Here is a 6932-nt window from a genome sequence, read left to right as displayed (position 1 = left end):
GGATTTGGGGTTTGTTTTTCCCTTTTGGGTTTTGAGCGGGAGTGGATTACTTGGAAATGTGTGGGATCGTGAGTTAGGGTTCGTGTTCAAAACCTTGTCTTTGCGTTCAAGTGTATGACGATTTGGTGCTGCTTATGCTTCACCGTTGGAGAAGAAGAAGAAGAAGGCGAAAGGGAAAGAGAAGAGGAACCGAAGAAGGAAGAAGGTGAAATGAAACCCATGATGCGTGAGGAGGTTTTTGAGAACCAGGATGACTCTGATCACATTGTGCGAAATGGTGATGATTCTCAAGGGAGTAACCCACTTGCGATTGGTGTTGATGATGGGCCTGAACGCCACGATGGTGATCGACTTAGATTGTTTGAGGATATGGTCAGAGCAATGCACGATGGCGGCGATGGTGGCGCTCATTGGGACGATGAGTTGCGCGGCGGCGGCGGTGGTGGGGCTATTAGTCCCTGGAACTTTTCTTTTGGAATTCTGCATCAGTCTGAGGGCTGTCTCTTATACACATCTAGATGTGTATAAGAGACAGGTATAACATCAAGGTGAAAATGAATAGAAATATCCATGTGGAGGTATTATTTGGGGAATAAATATGCAAGGAAGGAAAGTCTTGGAAAGAAATAAAGAAAGAAAAAGTGTGTTGTTGGAAGGAAGTACTATAGATGAGAGATTGTAGTGTACCCCAATTTATGAAGTGTGTTTCATAAATGGGATGCCTAGAATCAACTGACTCCCTCCTCTCTCCATCACTCTTCTTATGGGCCCATCTTCCCCATGCTCATCTTATATCTCTATTTTCTTGCACTATTTTAGCTATACTTACCATATTTTTAAAGTCCACCTTTTCGGTTTCAAATATCTCGATTGTTTAGATTTCTTTTTCAGTGGGAGAATATGTATAAGTAGATAGATTCAAATTTATGATCTCTCTATCGAGAATCTATAAAGTTTAATTAGTCCAGTTGTGCTTGTATTACATCTCGTATGATACATTATCGCGATTTTCATTCTCCCGTTTTACGGTAATAGCTCTAGTGTGTATTTGAATTGTTATTGTTTTTTGTATTTTTTTTATTGGTTTATTGACCCACAATTAATTAACGATAACGATGATAATAGTGAGAGGGGAAAAAAAAGAAAGTAAAAAAGTGGAGTCAATGATCTTGTGACAGCTAGAAAATGGGTGTTTGTGTTGGTAATTACCATTGAATGGGCTGTTATGTTTTAAATGATGGTTTTGTCTAGTTTTCCCATGCTAATTGGATTTTCTTTTTAATTATGTTTCTATTTGACTAATAACTCAATTACTCTTGTCTCATCTTCTTCTCTGTCTTTTTTTGTTCTCCTTTCAAAATTATAACTCTCTAACTATTCATTAAATTTGCATCTCCTCTTTCATTTATATGTTACACTCTTGTTATAAATTAATATATTACACACTCTTGCTACAAATTAATGTGTTGTTTTGACCCAAACACACAATAACATGTTACAAACCTCATTTTTTGTAACTCAAAAAATATGTTTCACTCATTTTTAAATTAATGAAGTAATGGTTATGATTTATTTCATAGTAAGAAAATGTTGATATCGAGATTTTTACTTTTTTTTTTCCTTCTTCTTTTTTACTTAATAAATAAATAATAATAATAATAAAATAAAGTGGGGATCAAACCTCCAATTTTAATTGATAATATGAAATTAAAATTTGAAGATTGAAAACTTAGCTAAAAAAGTAATTGCGCAAATTTATAAAACGGTAGATAAATATATTTGAAAACGACATAATTATTTTTCATTGACCGGGCACGACGTGTTTAATAAACAATTTTTTTTTTTAAGTAAAACATGTTTTAAAAGACAAATCATTCCTAAAAAAATGTAAAAATCATGGTTAATGTAATTAATTGTATTAATTTTTTTTGAAAATTTTTTACAAATAAAAAAAATGTCAAATTATTTATAGAAATAACAACAAAAAAATATTGATAGACATCGATAGATTTTTACCAGCGTCTATCACATAGTATCAATGGTAAATTTCTATAAATTTCTATTGTTGATAGATATTGATGGACTTCTATCAAAGAATATTAATTTTTATTATTTTGTGTAAATAGTTTACCTTATTTCTCTATTTTTTAAAATCCATTTTTTTAATCAAATAAAAAAAAAAAAAAAAAAAAAAAAAAAAAAAAGTGACAAACTTTCGTTATATATATATACACACTATCTTCTAAATGTGATGTTTGGTTTATTCGTTAAGTGAGATATAACTTAGTTGGTTTAGGCATCTACTATTAATCAATAAATTACATGCATATATTTATTAACTCATTTCTGCTGACCTACAAAAAAGATTATAAATAAAACATCATAGAAAATAACAATTACTAAAGTAGCTGAAAAATACAAAAGTCGATCTCTGTTGGTTGGATTCACTGAATTCGACAAATGTTATACATTTGATATATGCGTTTTTCAAATATGTCTTTTGAATTATTAGATCCAAACTGTATGAAATTCGAATATAACAACATCATGTTTGAGTACACCTATATTATGAATTTGAAATTTCATGATGTATAATTATATTTAATCAATAAATATAATAGCTCGGGTTAAAAACTTGTTTTAATTAAAATATGTACTATAAAATATATTATAATGATGTGATATTGTAAATAATAATTATACAAATTTTTTAACATATAACATACGATACAAAGCTTCTTTAGACATGCCACTTGACATAGGTCTTAAGAGTCGTTTAGGATGTTGTTATTTATCACATTTGGCAAGAGCGAAACCTTTGTATTCATGGTGTTACTGTACACGTCCTCCTCAACTGATCGGATTTTCTATGTTCACAGTGGCGTATGAACTCAAGTTGGTTTTTCTCTTTGGGACTTTTTTCTTGAGCGGTATTCTCCATTTCTCTATTTTTATGTTCTGGTTTCTCTTAGCCCCTCTAGTTTTGTGTTTATTTTGTTGGTACCTTGATCTCAGATTGTAAAGTCCTTTTCTTTTTATTGCAATACAATATTCATAATATATATATATATATATATAACATGATCATGAATTAATTCATAATCCTTTATATCCAACATAATATTTAGTAGGTAATTAGGATTAGTTTTATGGTTTAAAAAATAATCGTGGTTAGATTATAATACAATTATTTTATTTTCAAATCAATACTTTTACATTATTACAATTCGAACGATATAAATAATTGAAATTATACCACATATCGACTGTGACTACACGCGAGAGATTCTTGTATTAGTTTAATTATGATATGGTTTGTAATTTTAGAAATTGAAATATATTATTCTTTGCCATATTCTAATATGCTTCCAAGATATGGTATTTTTATATAACCCGTTATAACCTTATTGATGCTTTTATGAGATTGTTCCATAGTTTATTTTTCAAAATAATCTAATTTAAATTGTTTCTAAAACCAAAAGTGTATTTTGGTAGCTTGTAAAGTTTGGTAATATCATTTAATGAACATCATTAAACATTTAATAACTTAAACATACCTAATTAGTTTAAATAGTTCTGACTGAAACTAATAGTATTACTGCTAATAGTAGTGCTAAGACTTGGTCATAAACTAATAAATTCAATAAATTTGTACAAATCAATGACTTGTACTGTCTTTAAAAAAAAAAAAAAAAAAATCAATGACTTGTACTTAAAAAAATATAAATTAATGCCAACTTGAATGTAGTTTAATTGATTAAATCATATGTGAATAGGAGGACAGAAGTTCGTATTCTCTATTTGACATGTTAAACTAAAAAAAAGGTTCTTGGTTGATTGTCATGTTGATTTATAAGAAAAAATATTATTCTACAAAATTATAAATCTGAAATTTACAAAGTATAATATAATTTTTAATGAAAATTAGACAATTTTACAAAAGTATATCACAAAAGAAAAATGTTTATCTGACAATTTTACAAGAGTATATCATAAAAGAAAAATATTTACACGTGTTTATATAAATCAAATAAAAGTATAATATAATATTTGTCAATGAAACTCGGACAATTTTACAAGAGTTCATATATCATAGAAGAAAAATTTATGTAAATCAAGTATTTAAAATAATATACCATTTAATTATTTTTATTAAATTTGATTTCATAGTTGCCCTTGGACTAAATATCTCTGAAAAATATACTACATTCGTTACTATATGAAATTTATAATGATACTTAAACTCGATATACACTACGTTCTTTCTTTAATCCAATAAAATGATTAAAAATTTCACATCGATAGTTGAAAGGATTGTAAACTAGTAAAGAAAGAAAGGGTAAATATAAAATTTGCCCTAAAATTTCAAGTAATCCTAAGCCTACTTGATAAAAAATTGAGATTTTGGACTTCAATTTATAACTGTGAAGCTTTTGAGAGTGGAACTAAAAAAACACTACTTAAGTACTTAATAAAAAGGAAAAAAGTAACCCAAATACTTATACACATCGTCCTTGATTAAAAGAAGACAAACAAAACGACGAAAAAGACTAAACAACTTTCGATGGAAATTGCACAAAAGAAAAGGGTATTGAAATCGATGTCCACTAAACAAAGTTGTGAGATGGTCAACTAGAACACACTAGATTGACTAGCTTCTCCACTTCATGCATTTATGATTTAAGTTGTTTCGTTATCAATGTATGGAATATTCTCGAAATCTAAGAAAGTAATCTTTAAAAACTTGTTGAAATGTGAAAAATGGTAAATAAATCATGATTAAACATAAATAATAAAATGTTCATAAAGTTATTTTCACTGTTATAGTAAAAAAATCTGATAAAATTTATAAAATTGATTTATTTATATAAATATTTAAATTATATTGTGAACTTGAGAAGCACAACGAGAACACAAATATCAATAAAATATAATGTTGAAATAATTATAATAAAATAAAATAACAAAACATGAAATAAGAAATTTCTCTAAAATCTCAACTTTATCCAATTTTCAAATACATGTATTCCAAAACCCACAAAATGCCACTATTTATAGGCAAATTGACAGTAGGAGGTGGATTATATGGATATTATGACATGTAATGTTGAGACACATGTAAACACCTTGGGAGATGAGGGCATGACACATGATTAATGGACACTAAGCATGAGCATTAAATGAGCATGTATTATCATAATATTTATAGTACTCCCCATCGGATGCTCATTATATATATGAAATATGTCTTATTAAAACCTAACTGAGAAGAAGATCCACTGGAAAAAAATCACAGTGAAGTATATTTACTCCCCTTCATGAAAACATTACTTGAGATCTCTGAGTTGCCGCATTCCAATATTGTACACCAATTTCTCAAAGGTTACGGTTGGTAATGATTTTATAAATAAGTCTGCTAGGTTATCCTTCGAACAAATTTGTTGTGCAGTGATGTCACCATTTTCTTCAAGATCATGAGTGTAGAAAAGCTCGGGTGAAATATGCTTTGTTCTATCTTCTTTGATTTGGGATATGCATGTTGTATTGTATTCATATAATATCGTTGGAGGTTTTTTACTATAAGACAAATCGCGTGTTCCACGAATGTGTTGAATCATTGATCTTAGCCATACACATTCCCGACTAGCCTCGTGAATTGTAATAATTTCAGCATGATTTGAGAAAGTAACCGTTATGGTATGTTTCACTTATCATCGTGATATAAAAAAAAAATATTCTCCTTGTACGAAGTAACCTATTTAAAATCTAGCTCGTATGGGTTAGATAACTAACATGCATCTTCACAATCAACTAGACCATAATTAGATTTATTAGAATAAAATAAATCAATGTAAACTAATTCTCAAGTAAAACATACCATATATTTAACTCTACTCCAATATTCTCCCATTGAAGAAATATTATATATATGTAACAAACTTACTGAGAAATACTACAAAGTGCAGTGTATAAACTAATCAAGCTATATAAGTTCATTTATTTCTCAAAATTTATGGTTATTTAGAACCTAACAGTTTTCATCATATTTCTGGGATCATATGATATATCTTTTTCACATCAAGTGAATGAACCACCACAGGAGTATTCAATGATGTATGTAATTCACAAAAGATCTTTAATGTATAAATCGATGCAATTCCATCTACTTTATGCTTTATTTGCAAGCTAAGATAAAATTTATCATCTCAATTTATTTATTCAGAAATTCTATTGTCTTTGAAATCTCTTTTAGAGTTTATGCTCAAATCATCAACATATAGTAAATCTCAGGTTATGATTTATTTATAAAAGGATATGGTCAAATAAAGTTATTTTTGTACCCTTGTATCAACGAATATTGAATAAGACGATTCTCTAATATTTGAATTATAAGATTATGGTACTTTTAATTCTTCAAAGTTTTTCATAAATAAACATCATTATTAAGAGATTCATATAAATGTGATAGGACTGCATCCATAAGATGGATATTAAAATTTTCATACATGGTCAGATAAATTTAATATCTCATGGTATTGTATATCGATCATTAGAAAATATGTTTTCTCATAATCAATACCATTCTATTGCAAGAATTATTGTGAGATTTGTCTCGCTTTATATCTCATGACTTCGCTATATTTGTTTTTATAAATACTTCACTTGTATCCCACATGTTTGATATTCTCTGATGTCTGGACTATTATAGGGTTGACAAAATTCCCCGTGGGGACCTGCAACGATCGGGGCAGAAAATCCTCGATTTGACCGGGGATGGGGTCAAACCGGAAAAAAATTTTGGGGCCCCGTCCGGGGACAGGGACGGTATCCAGACCCTGACCCCGACACCGATTCGATATATTTTTATTTTTATAAATATATATTTATAATATATAAAATATTTTATTTATATATATGTTTATAATGTATAG

Source organism: Benincasa hispida, chromosome 9 (genome assembly GCF_009727055.1).
Source record: "Benincasa hispida cultivar B227 chromosome 9, ASM972705v1, whole genome shotgun sequence".
Classification (NCBI taxonomy): domain Eukaryota; kingdom Viridiplantae; phylum Streptophyta; class Magnoliopsida; order Cucurbitales; family Cucurbitaceae; genus Benincasa; species Benincasa hispida.
This window is presented reverse-complemented; position numbering follows the sequence as displayed.